This window comes from Mobula hypostoma, chromosome 27 (genome assembly GCF_963921235.1).
Source record: "Mobula hypostoma chromosome 27, sMobHyp1.1, whole genome shotgun sequence".
In the NCBI taxonomy this organism is placed as follows: domain Eukaryota; kingdom Metazoa; phylum Chordata; class Chondrichthyes; order Myliobatiformes; family Myliobatidae; genus Mobula; species Mobula hypostoma.
Window position 1 is genome coordinate 13,738,906 of NC_086123.1, and position 13,226 is coordinate 13,752,131.

General features: G+C 41.1%; 1 protein-coding gene across 1 annotated transcript in view; it reads left to right on the plus strand.

Annotated features, from left to right (window-relative positions):
• tesca (tescalcin a) overlaps positions 1-13,226 on the plus strand; it is a 49,272-nt gene that overhangs the window by 18,507 nt on the left and 17,539 nt on the right. The window lies entirely within an intron of this gene.

The following is a 13,226-nucleotide window of genomic DNA, read 5'->3' on the forward strand; positions in this document are numbered from 1 at the left end:
TTAAAGAAATTCAACAAAATCTGGAGGGTTCTTTTTGAAAAAAAGCTGGTCTCAGGAAAAGTCGCCATCAAGCGACTGAAAAGAAAATCTAGTATAGTAATGTCGTTCAAGGTAGGAAATCAGCTATCCTTCCCTGAGCTGCCTTATATGTGACTCCAGGGGCCATCAATGTGCTGGGTCCCTGAACCATCTCCTCAGTTCTGGGATGATGAGGAATGGGGAATGAATGCCTGCATTGCCAGTAATCTTCTCATCATGAGGATAAATAAAGATGAATCACCAATGAGTCTCAAAGGAAAGATGCTGGTGATTACTTGATTGTTTAGCTGTAACTGAGTTTTAATGTCTTCAATGTTTTGCATCGTCTCCAGATGTTCAAGACAAGCAAATAATTGGAATAGTTCCAAATCTGGATAGCCAACAGACTTAGAAAAAACATGAAACATTACAACATAGTACAGGCCCTTCGGCCGTCAATACTGTGCCAACTTTTTAACCTACTCTACGATAATTCTAATCCTTCTCTCCTACGTAGTCCTCCCATTTTGCTATCATCCATGTGCCTATCAAAAAGTTTCTTAAATGCCCCAGAGTGCCGAAGACTTTTGCACAGTACTGTATTTGTCAGCATGGAGCAGAGAGTGAGTTTGTAAATCTGGGGGGAGCAAAGGATGTTGGGAATGGTGAGGGTGGAGCACCGCGGGACAGGCAGCAGAGAGGAGGGCCTGGGCGGGTGGGGTGGTGTGGGCGTGGACACACCCAGCCCTAGGTCATTTGGTTCTGAACAATTGGTTTATTGATCATTACAGAATGTCTCTCTGGTGCCTCCCACTTCCTTCCCTCTCCCTTCCCCTTTTCCCAACTAAGATTCCCACTCTAAGTCCACAATAGAGATCCGTGTCAGAATCACATTTATCATCAGTCATATATGTCACGAATTTTTTTTTGCAGCAACATTACAATAGAATACATAAAATTATTACAGTGCTGTGCAAAAGTTTTAGGCTTCCTAGCTATATATACGTGCTTAAGATTTTTGCACAGTGCTGTACCTCTACCACCATCCCTGGTAGAGCTTTCCATACACCCATCATTCTCTGAGTTAAAAAAAAAACACAACTCTGACATCCCTCTATACTTTCCTTCAATCACCATCAAATTATGCCCCCCTTATATTAGTCATTCCTGCTTGTAACATAATGGTGTGAATGCACGGTTTCTTGGCATGGTGTGGATCGAGGGCTGGTGGACTCTGGGTGGAGTAGCAAGACGCTTCAGAGTTGGACACCGGAAGGCAGCTTTTGGGTCTTAGAGTGGTTGGAAGCAGAGGTTCCAGGATCTGGGAATACTGAAAGCAATACTGAAAACAGATGTAGCAAGTGCTGCAGTGAAGCTTTTGGTGGAATGGAGTCTTGGGATGTGGAAATATATAGAAGTTCACAGCACATTACAGGTCCTTCAGCCCACAAGGTTGTGCCAACCATGTAACCTACTATTAGGAAAGTTAAAAAGTCACGAAATGTAACAATAGAAATGCTGTGTCTTTAATATTTCAATATTTAAGTAATTTTGTATATATATTATTTAATCAAGCATTCTTGTTTATTTAATTGAGTTATGTATAAAAATATTTTAATTGCATTCATCATCACACTACCACGTGATACGTGCACACCTCATTTAAAGTAAAAATCAAAGTTACACCTGCCTTCCCAGACTCCTGCTCTTCCTTTGAATTAATTTAATGTTTTGAAATTCAAAAGCATTACATTGGCAACAAGGTATTTTTAAAACCAACCAGAGATGGTTGCCCACCTGTTAAAACAGAGCGAGATGTTTGAACTAAAAAAAAATGCTGTGAGGAACAGTTGGGTCTAAAAGGAACAGCCCAGCACATGGAGGGATGGTTGAGTTTAAAACAGAAGTAGCAAGCACGTGAAAGGAATACACAACTGAGTTTTTTTAAAATAAGAAAACGTAAGAATTTACAGATTCATTAAGAGTGAGCACCGCGTGATAATAATCATTTTTTAAAAATCGGAAATAGCTGGCTACATCAGAAAGATTGATGAGTTTGATTGCACAACGAATAATTGGCTCATGTATACTGAGCTTTTGGAACAGTATTTTGAACTGTTCCAATAGCTCAGTATACATGAGCTATTGAGAAGAAAATAGCCAATGAGAAGTGATTGTCAGTTTTGCTGAGTTCATTGGGTTTAAAGGCATACAATTTGCTTCAAAGTTTAACTGCTCTAACCAAACCATCAGAAATGAGCTTTGCTGCTATTGTAAAAGTGATACAGGAACACTTAGAACTCAAGGTATTGTGGAATGCAGAATGCTTTACACTTCGTAAGCAGAATCAAAAGGAAGGGGAGCCTATTTCGGCGTACGTGGCTGAATTGAAGAGATTGAACATTGTCAGTTTGGTAAAGGCTTAATGATGCACTGAGACAACAGGAATTCTGCAGATGCTGGAAATTCAAGCAACACACATCAAAGTTGCTGGTGAACGCAGCAGGCCAAGCAGCATCTATAGGAAGAGGCGCAGTCGACGTTTCAGGCCGAGACCCTTCGTCAGGACTGATGCACTGAGAGGTTGTTTAGTCTGTGGAATCTTGCAACAAAGCATTCAAAAACAGCTTCAAACTGAGACACAGCTTACATGTAAAAGAGCAGAGGAAATCACTGTTTCAATGGAAACTGCAGACAGCATCATTTAAACAGAAACCTGCATGGCCGAACAAATTGTGTTACCATTGTGGCAGGGGCTCACATACACCAGACCAATGCAGATTTAAAGACGAAACTTGCAGAAAATGCAACAAAGAGCATGTCAGGCTGACAAAAATAAATGGTCTGCACAGGGAAGAGAAAATGCTAAAAAGTCAAGTTGCAGTTTCAAAAAGAACACTAATCTGCATCATATACAAATGCTGAAGGAACTCAGCAGGCTAATTGAGGAAAAATCATGCTGCATGCTATTGACAAAAAATGATGAGAGTGACACAGGACTGTGTAGCCTTGAGATTAATAGTGTGAAAATTAACAATAGACAAGCAGTATGGCTTATGTCAGAAGTGAACGGCAAATTAATTGAAATGGAATTAGACACTGGTTCAGCTGTTTTAGTCATTCCACAAAGTAAATTTGAACAGCACTTCAAAGATATCAAACTGAAACCTGCAGATATTCAACCAAGAACTTATACAGGAGAAAAGATAGCTTCTATGGTGATGAAATCCATAACTCTGAAATACAACAACCAACAAGCCAGATTGAGCTTGTATGTGATAAAACAGAAGGATCAGCATTGTGGAGTGTGATTGGCCGGGAAAACTACAACTTGATGGAAGATCCATCCACCATTTGCATGCCACATCGCCTGCAATAAAGGCAACTGAAAGTAAATTAAGAGCACTAGATGATGCCACGACTGCCTCCATGCCGAACATCATGAAACGTTGCCAAACGGAGGGCGAACGTGTTGGAGCTAACATCTGTGCCTCTGGTTGGAAGCATATCAGGCCAAGGAAGGACCATGCTGCTCAGAGGAAAGTGACAAAAGCAGACTACACCATATCTGAGAAAGCTTCTGATATGAGAACCAGGTAGTTACTTGTGAAATGTGGCTTGGTTTTAAGTCGGAAGAGAGTTCAAGGAGCTTCAGGATATTTGCAAGCTTTTGGCTTTTGTCAGTATAAAGAACCAGTATCTCTTGTGCGTGCATTAAGGTTATTGCGTGACTTCAAGTGGGAGACAAAAAAGCTGCTTGTAAAAGTAGATGCAAAGATCAAAGCCCCACTGGATGAATGGAAAGCCAAAAAGAAAGGTGTCAATGGAGATATGAAAACAAGATTTGTCAGATGATGTTGTGGATGAGGAAACCAAGAGGAGAGATCAGATTGTAAAGAGAGAAATAGAAGCATTAGTAAGAGAATACCCCAGTGAACTAAATGGACCTTCCCAAGATCAAGTTGCACAAGTTAGAAGAAAAAGGAGGGAATAGATGGAGAGAAAGAATGTGAATGAGAAAGACAGTGGTGGGGAAGACAGAAGGAACATGAGAAAGAAAAAGAAAAGGGGGGGGGGAAATCGAAGTAGATCCAGAGAGAGAGAAGGAGAAGAAAGGTAACTTCCGCTTTCAGAACCACTTCCTGCAAACTCAGAGTCAACGCCTACAACCACCACAGAACCTGAGATTGTTCACGGTCACAAGTCTCACCTGCCAAGCAGAGTGATTTCCCCCCTTGTCAGGAAAGACATTATCCCACAAAAGTAAGAACTCCTCCACAGCAATTAAATCTTTTGGCCTGACTGGGACAACTTAAAATTTACTATGCTGTGGATGTCCGTATAGTAGTTGTATTATATAGTTTACTGTGTATATAGTTGAGATGCATTCTTTTATTGAGTTGCAATACAGCCAAGCAAGGAGGAGTGTTCTATATTTAATATTTCAATAATATTTGATTAGCCTTGCACGCACATTGTTTAATATATAAATGAACATCCTTGTTCATTTAAATAATTAATTATGGGTTATGTGCAAAAATACTTTAATTGCATTCATCATTACGCTAGCACGGGATATGTGCATGCCTCACTTTAAAGAAAAAGACGAAGTTACACCCACATTCCTGGAATCCTGGTCTCACTGTGTGTTAATTTAATGTTTCGAAATTACAAAACATAACAGGAAACTGTTGCCTAATTGGAGTGCACTGGGAGAAAGTGAGGACACTGCAGCATTGCAGATGAGTGGTAGGTACATCCTTGGTCACAGCCCAAGGGACAGTCACAAGTTGTAGAGGAAATTCTGGTTGTCACAGTGTCGTTTGTGAAGCAAAATCTTGGATGTACAGTACCTGAAGGAGGATGAAGCTGGTTGCCAAGCTACTGTTCGAAATGCTGCAGTAGTTCTTTTTTTTCTGCCGCAGAAAGGCAGAAGTTCTTGAACAGGAAACCAGAACAGCAAAAAATGGAGAAGAGAAAGATCCAGAGACAAGCACATGGCAGAGAGAGAGAGAGAGTGTCTGTGTGTGTGAGAGAGAGAGTGTGTGCGCACACAAGAGACCAAAGTTAAAAGAGAACATTAAGTTTTCATCATTTCCCCTATTTCATTTGCAAAATAATAACCCCATTGCTGAACTTGGAAAGCTCTGTTATTGACGGTCTTTTGGAGACTGCCAACTGTATATTGTAAATACGGAGGAAAGAGTTGGTTATTGGAGACTCCATTGTTTAAATGAGAAATACTAAATATAAACATTCCTTTGATAAAGTAATTGGGATTTATCTTTCAGCTTTCCTTTAAATCATATGACAGAAACTGTTTAGAACTTCTTGCCCATCAAAAACAGTCTTTTAATAAGGTCAAACTTTCTGTTCTGAAAGTTACTGTTCAAGTTTACCCTCTATTACTCAAACAACCACATCACTGAAAATTTAGGCAAGGCATTAGTTCATCCAGGCCTGAAAGATGAGCTCTTCAAATATGACAGTATTGAAGCCATTGACAGCAATAAAAATAATGGATAAATGTATTTATGCATGCATAAAACAAGTCATTTGAAAACTTCTATTTCCTGGACAGCAACATGTCAACACAATAGAAAAAAAAGCAGACATCTCATTGAATGATTTGTGAGCAAAAGTAAATATTGGAAAATCTGGATCTGCTGTTTATAGAAGGAAATTGTGGTGGAACATAGCAACCGCAAGTAGGGCTCTGTGAACAAAGATTGCAGAAAGTTGTGAACTCAGTCAGCTCCATCGTGGCACCAGCCTCCGTGGCATCCAGGATATCTTCAAGGGGCGATGCCTCAAAAGGGTGGCACTCATGAGCATGGACGCCCTATCACCCAGGACATGCCCTCTTCCCATTGCTACCATCAGGGAGGAGGTACAGGAGCCTGAAGGCACACACTCAATGATTCAGGAACAGCTTCTTCCCCTCTGCCATCCGATTTCTGAATGGACATTGAACCCATGAACACTACCTCACAACTTTTTTTGCACTGCATGTTTAACTATTATATATTTATTACTCTTAATATACACAGTTTTTATTATTATATATTGCAATGTACTGCTGCCACAAAAACAACTAATTTCACAACATATGCCAGTGATGTTAAACCTGATTCTGACATTAGGAGATATGCAGATGACTAGTGGCAGATCCTTCTCTAAGTCTATAGGATATTATTATTGGTATTGGTTAATTTTTGTTACATGAACCAAGATACAGTGAAAAGCTTGACTTGCGTACAGATCCGATCTTTACACGGTGCACTGAGACGGAACAAGGAGAAAGAATACGATGCAGATTAAAGTGGAAATTCTGCACAGAAGCGCAGTGCAGGTAAACAATAAAGTGCACGATCATAACGATGTAGACTGCGAGGTCAGGAGTCCATCTTATCATAGAGGAGGTCCAGTCAAAGCTGTCCCTGAACCTGGTGATAAGGGCATTCAGGATGGGAGAGGAAAGCAAAGAAAATGTCCGTGGTGGCGGGGGGGGGGGTCATTGTTTATACTGGCTGCTTTACTAAGGGAGGGAGACAGAGCCCAGAGAGGGAAGGCTACTTTTAGATATTTAGGCAGGTTTGAGGCAAAGACATTGGATTTTAAAAAAAGACAACCTTTTGAGGGTAAAACAGCAAAGGAAATACCTATTACAGCAAGGAAACTAGCCGTTCTGCTTGCTCAGCCTGTGTCAATGTTTACTCTCATTGCAAGCAAGCGTACTAATTACATTTGCCCACCTTTCTCCGTCATCCAGTCTCCAATCTAATCTTCAGAGTTGGCATAATTTCAGTCTCCTTCATTCGTCCTGGATATGAATCTTAACTCCTAGAGTGCAGCCATCTCTCCCAACTTCTACTCTAAGTCTTTGACCTTTCACTCCTGTTCGTATGAACCCCAGATCTGATCCTCGCCTGCTCGAACCAGTCTGCTTCTCCTTACGCTCTTAACCATTTCGTAACGTTAAATGCTTCTCCAGGTCAAAGTTACCCTTTCAAGTCTTTTAAAGGGAAGTCTGTAACTTCCCTTTGGACTTGGAGGCAATTTGATGTGGCAGAACCAAGACGAGGCAAGGTAGGGGGCCCGTCGTTGAGTACGAGGAAGACCCGAGGTTCGATCGACTTAAGTGCCAGGCTGAACCGGAAAGGTCAGGTACAGGCCTCAGGCGACTGAACCCAATGTCTGGATGATAACTTAAGCACCTGTCCAGATTGCAAAGGTCGGAGTATCAGGGCCCACTCTGTTTCACTCTGGACTTCAGTGCAGAACACTGTTAGCTTGCATTTATTGTTTACATGATTTGTTTTATTGCTCTGCACATTAGGTGATGGTATTCTTTATGGTTTTTTTGTGGTTTCTTTGTTCTGTGGCTGCCTGTAAGGAGATGAATATCAAGGTTGTATGATGTTTACATACCTTGATAATAAATATCCTTCGAACTTTAAATGTTTTTAAAATTTCCTTTGCATGAGGCAGTATTTGTGCATAAGTATGGCACCTTTTGAGGTCTCAAAATCATGGTTACATAACATGGAAACAAGGCCTCCTATAGAATGTATGGATCACTCCTGTTCTATAGAAATCAAAACTCTGCACAGTATTAGAATGAGTTTTAATGCAGCAGTCATGAGCAACAGAGCTGATTTTTTGTGAATATTTCATTGAATAATACCTAAAACTACTGAATTCAGTTCTATGTGTGTTAAGTGCTGCTCTTTATATCATAACACCATAAGACATAGGAACAGAATTAAGCCATTTGGTCCATCAAGTCTACTCTGCCATTTGGTCATGGCTGATTTACTCTCCTGCCTTCTTCCCCTAACTGTTGACGCCCTTACTAATCAGGAACCTCTCAACCTCCACTTTAAATGTGACTGACTTGGCCTACACAGCCGTCTGAGGCAACGAATTTAAGTTGAATTTCTCTGTGAAACTGTTCTTCCAAATCCATCGTTTCTTTCACCGTACAAAGTTTACTTCTATTTAGAGTATAATTGGTGAAGTGAATTACTGGTGTGAGCCCCTCCATACCTTTCCCCACCATCTCTATTTCTGTTCCCCCAAACTCTGTACTGCAATCCCCACACAACTCCAGCTGTTCTGTTGTGGCCCCTAATCTCCCTCTCTTGTGTCAGGAACCAGCAACACCACCACATACTTTAAATAACAATAATAAGAAAACTGTTGGGAGAAACAGGCTCCCATTTTAGCTCTGAATGCAATGTGCTGAGAACAGTGGTTATATTCACGTTGTACACTGTAAGAACAATATTGTTTCTTCTATCGAATCACTTGGCAACCCTGTAAAATTAACACTTAATCTTCCAAATTCTGGTAAACTACTCTCTCATCATTTCCAAGTAACATGCTTTCCCAATCCGTTTCTCTAAAGCAGGGGTACCCAACTTTTTTATTTAGGCCTTGGACCCCTACCATCAACCAAGAGATCCATGGACTCCAGGTTGGGAGCCCCTGCTCCGAAACGTCTTGCTAGCCGTCAGTCCTCATGTTTCTTTTCACCTGCTCCATCGTAACCTATCTCCCAGCGTCTTGTCTTGCACTTCACTCTTAAACTGTACCCCCACTGTTAGAGCAATTTTTTGGGTTAAAGACATACACATTTAGCAATTGACCTTGACTACCAGTCTTCACATCTGAATATGTAATGCGGATTTAATTTGGAGTCTAGCTCTGAACAATGGGTTGCTAAACGCAGTGAATCCCAGACTAGACGATGCCGATTAAAATTCAGTTGGATGTCTGTTGTGTGGATGCGAATCAGGAGGTGTGAAGGTTGTATGTGGTTTCAAAGAAAGCATTGTGGATACATTGTAAATATGGAATTGTCCTTTGATGTTTAGCACATAAAATATCAAGCCCCACGTTGGGCCAGCAGACCTTTTGACTAAAAGCATCTCCGTATGATGCCTGCTGTATCTTGTTTTATCAAATAAAGACGCTGCTTTGTATCTACCAATACTTTCCTCCAGTGACTTCATTTATGCATAACCCCCCCGCCCCCTCACAGTTATGATGAAGGGTCACTAACCCAAACCTTTGACTAGTTTCTCTTTCCGCAGATGCTGCCTGACTGGCTGTCTTCTTCCAGAATTTCTTTTTTAGATGACAATATTCACAGTTTTATTTGTTTGCCAGCTCATGATTTTAAAGATTATAAAATTGATTTTAGCAAAACAAATCTAGCACAGAACTGATTAGCACTCTGCTATGAGCATGGCACATGAGGTGACCTTGATTATTTTGTGCTTCCAAGATCTCGCTGTACCCAAACACAGATCCTGCTGGGCGTGCGATGGCGATATCAAGCAGATGTTGCTGCTTCAAGCGTGGAGTGTGAACAAGTGTGAAACAGATTGATCCTCAATGGGAAAAGCAGACTTTAACAGAAGGTCACCTTGGGCTTTTCTTAAAGGGAGAGATTTTAGCTGTGTCATTGTTGGGAGTCCATCATGGAAGGAAATGATGGATCTTCTACTCCCTCTGGTGAGGGAGCTCCTTGAATATTAAATCCACTCCAGTATCATGCTGTCTGTTCAAACATCAGAGAAGCGAGATGCCTGTTCCAATACTGTCCCAGTGTCCATACTCTCAGGTCACTAGAGCAGCTCACCATCTTCAGCTGTCACTCTTGTTGAAGCTTGTTTGTTCAATAGCTCTACTCACAATAGAATATTGCATAAGAAAGTTGCGACTTGGCACGCAACTCTGGAAATTATGTTGTAAGTGGGATGAAATTGAGTCACAAATCTCACTGTCTATGTCAGTGCCAAAATCACTTTCCTAATTTTAGGCTTTAAGAATGGCAGGTTCCCCTCAGTGTCACTTTAGCATGCTTTTCTCCACACAGTACCATTTCTAAGCATGTTATCAAGCAGAGGAATTCTATCTCTGCAACACACACAAAATGCTGGAGGAACTCAGCAGGCCAGGCAGCATCTATGGAAAAGAGTACAGTCGATGTTTCAGACCAAGACCCTTCAGCAGGACTTGTGTGTGTTGGTCGGATTTCCAGCATCTGCAGATTTTCTCCTGTTTGAGTTCTATCTCTGTATTAATCTGTCTTACAAAGCTATTTCGAATATAAGATGCCTTTACCTTCGCTGGAGAGTACTTATTCAGGACTTTTCCTGCAACAAGTTGTACTCTGCAAATAACACTAGGAAATAGAGCACTGGGTTACTTATATCTTTTCTGTTTGTGGGATGTTGCTGTGTTTTTCCATGTTAATCATATTGAAAAAATAAGTGAAACAAATTGCACATCGTGGTGTTCTGAAAAGTACTGTACATAAATACCGTTTGTGTCTGTCTTATCTCACTTTGCGCTCTCTTAGGTAATTCCATTTAAATTGCAGGAAATTACATTTACAATATTCTGGAATGCATTCCAGAATCAGAATCAGGATTAGTCAGTCATAGTCATGGTCATAGTCATACTTTATTGATCCCGGGGGAAATTGGTAAATTAGTTTTCATTACAGTTGCACCATAAATAATAAATAGTAATAAAACCATAAATAGTTAAATAGTAATATGTAAATTATACCAGTAAATTATGAAATAAGTCCAGGACCAGCCTATTGGCTCAGGGTGTCTGACCCTCCAAGGGAGGAGTTGTAAAGTTTGATGGCCACAGGCAGGAATGACTTCCTATGACGCTCTGTGTTGCATCTCGGTGGAATGAGTCTCTGGCTGAATGTACTCCTGTGCCCACCCAGTACATTATGTAGTGGATGGGAGACATTGTCCAAAATGGCATGCAATTTAGACAGCATCCTCTTTTCAGACACCACCGTGGGAGAGTCCAGTTCCATCCCCACAACATCACTGGCCTTACGGATGAGTTTGTTGATTCTGTTGGTGTCTGCTACCCTCAGCCTGCTGCCCCAGCACACAGCAGCAAACATGATATCACTGGCCACCACAGACTCGTAGAACATCCTCAGCGTTGTCCGGCAGATGTTAAAGGACCTCAGTTTCCTCAGGAAATAGAGACAGCTCTGACCCTTCTTGTAGACAGCCTCAGTTTAATATCTTTGTCATATGTCGTGAAATTTGTTAACTTAGTGGCAGTGGTACAATGCAATACATGATAAAAATAGAAAAAAACTGATCAATTGATTACAGTAACTTTTTAATATACATACAGTATATTAAATAGTTAAAGATAGTGCAAAAACTGAAATAATTAAAAAAGTGAAGTTCATGGGTTCAATGTCCATTTAGGAATCAGATGGCAGAGGGGAAGAAGCTGTTCCCGAATTGCTCTGTGTGTGCCTCCAGGCTTGTGTACCTCCTTTCCGTTGGTAGTAATGAGAAGAGGGCATGTTCTGGGTGATGGTGGTCATTTACAATAAACACCACCTTTCTACGGCACTGCTGCTCCTTGAAGAAGTCTCAGATACTCTGGAGGCTGGTATCCATAATGGAACTGACTAATTTTACAACTTTCTGTAGCTTCTTTCGATCCTGTGCAGTAACGCGCCCCCCCCCCCACATACCAGACAGTGATGCAGCCTGTCAAAATGCTTTTCATGGTACATCTGCAGAAGCTTTTGAATGTACATGAATAGGTTTCATGTTATGCAACAGTAACTACACCGTTAATTGAAACTGATTGACCTGTTGAGTTCTTCCTGCACTTTCATTACTATATAAAATGCATTTAGAACATAGAACATAAAATAGTACAGCACAGTACAGGCCCTTAGGCCCACAATATTGTGCCGACCCTCAAACCCTGCTTCCCATATAAGCCCCCACCTTAAGTTCCTCCATATACCTGTCTAGTAGTCTCTTAAACTTCACTAGTGTATCTGCCTCCACCACTGACTCACGCACCAACCACCCTCTGAGTAAAAAACCTTCCTCTTTCTTCTTTTTAAGAAAGAAAGCATGCTTAAAGTTATTTTGCATAGTCGTTTATGAAGCTTATTTTATGATGAAATCCCCAGCTACTTTGTTAAACATTTTGCTTTTTGACATCAGTCATGCCCCTGAATTTTGATTGACACCATTCATTTATCCCAGGTAATCCATTCAGGGACCCTTGTCTTTTACTAGTCCAGGGTATATATTACTTCTTGGGGCGCCTCTAATACTGTAGTCTGAGTCAAAAACTAGTCAGAAAAATGGAGTTCAACCTGGAAAAACGTGAAGTGATTCACTTTCAAGGGTTAAATTTGAAGGCAGGATTCTTAGCAGTGTGAAGGAACAGAGGGATCTTGGGGGTCTGCATCCATAAACGCCTCAAAGTTGCAGTGCAAATTGATAAAGTTGTTCGGAAGTGGGGATCGTGTGTTGACCTTCAGTAGATGGGGGGATTGAGGTCAAGACCACAAGATGATTTTGCAGCTCTATAAAACCCTGGTGAGACCACACTTGGAATAGTATGTTCAGTTCTGATCACCTCATTATAGGAAGGACGTGGAAGCTTTAGAGAATGCGCAGAGGAGATCTACCAGGATCAGAGAGCATCTCTTATGAGGATAAGTCGATCAAGTTAGGGCTTTTCTCTTTGGAGCGAAGGAGGATGAGAGGTGACGATAGAAGTGTACAAGATGATAAGATTCATAGTTCAAGTGGATAGCCAGAGAGCTTTTCCCAGGGTAGAAATGGCTAATATGAGGGGGCATAATTTTAAAATGATTGGAGGAAATTATAGGGGGGGATGTCAGAGGTAAGGTTTTTACATAGAATGGTGAGTGTGTGGAATGGCTTGCCAAGGATGATGATAAAGGCAGATACATTAGGGACATTTAAAAAACTCTTAGATAGGTAAATAGATGGTTAAACATGGAGGACTATGAAGGGTTAGATTGATCTTAGAGTACATTCTAAGGTTGGCATGACATAGAGGGACTGAAGGACGTGCTGTTGTGATCTATGTTCGATTGCATCCAAACTTTAGTTTATAAGGGTATTCTCATTGAGGCCCAACACATTTCCTCAAGCGCTGGTCTTCAAGCAGTAATACAAAATATGAGTTCACACCGCTTCCCTTCTCTACTGCACATAAACAATCTGCAGCAAAACAAGAAGTAATTCGAAGCATGCTCCAACACAGCACCACTGTCAGCTGATCAACCACACCATAGCCCTGGAGATAAAAACGTTGGCAGGCATCTGAGCTATTGATATCTCAAGGCCCCTGTTCGGAATTTCGCTTCC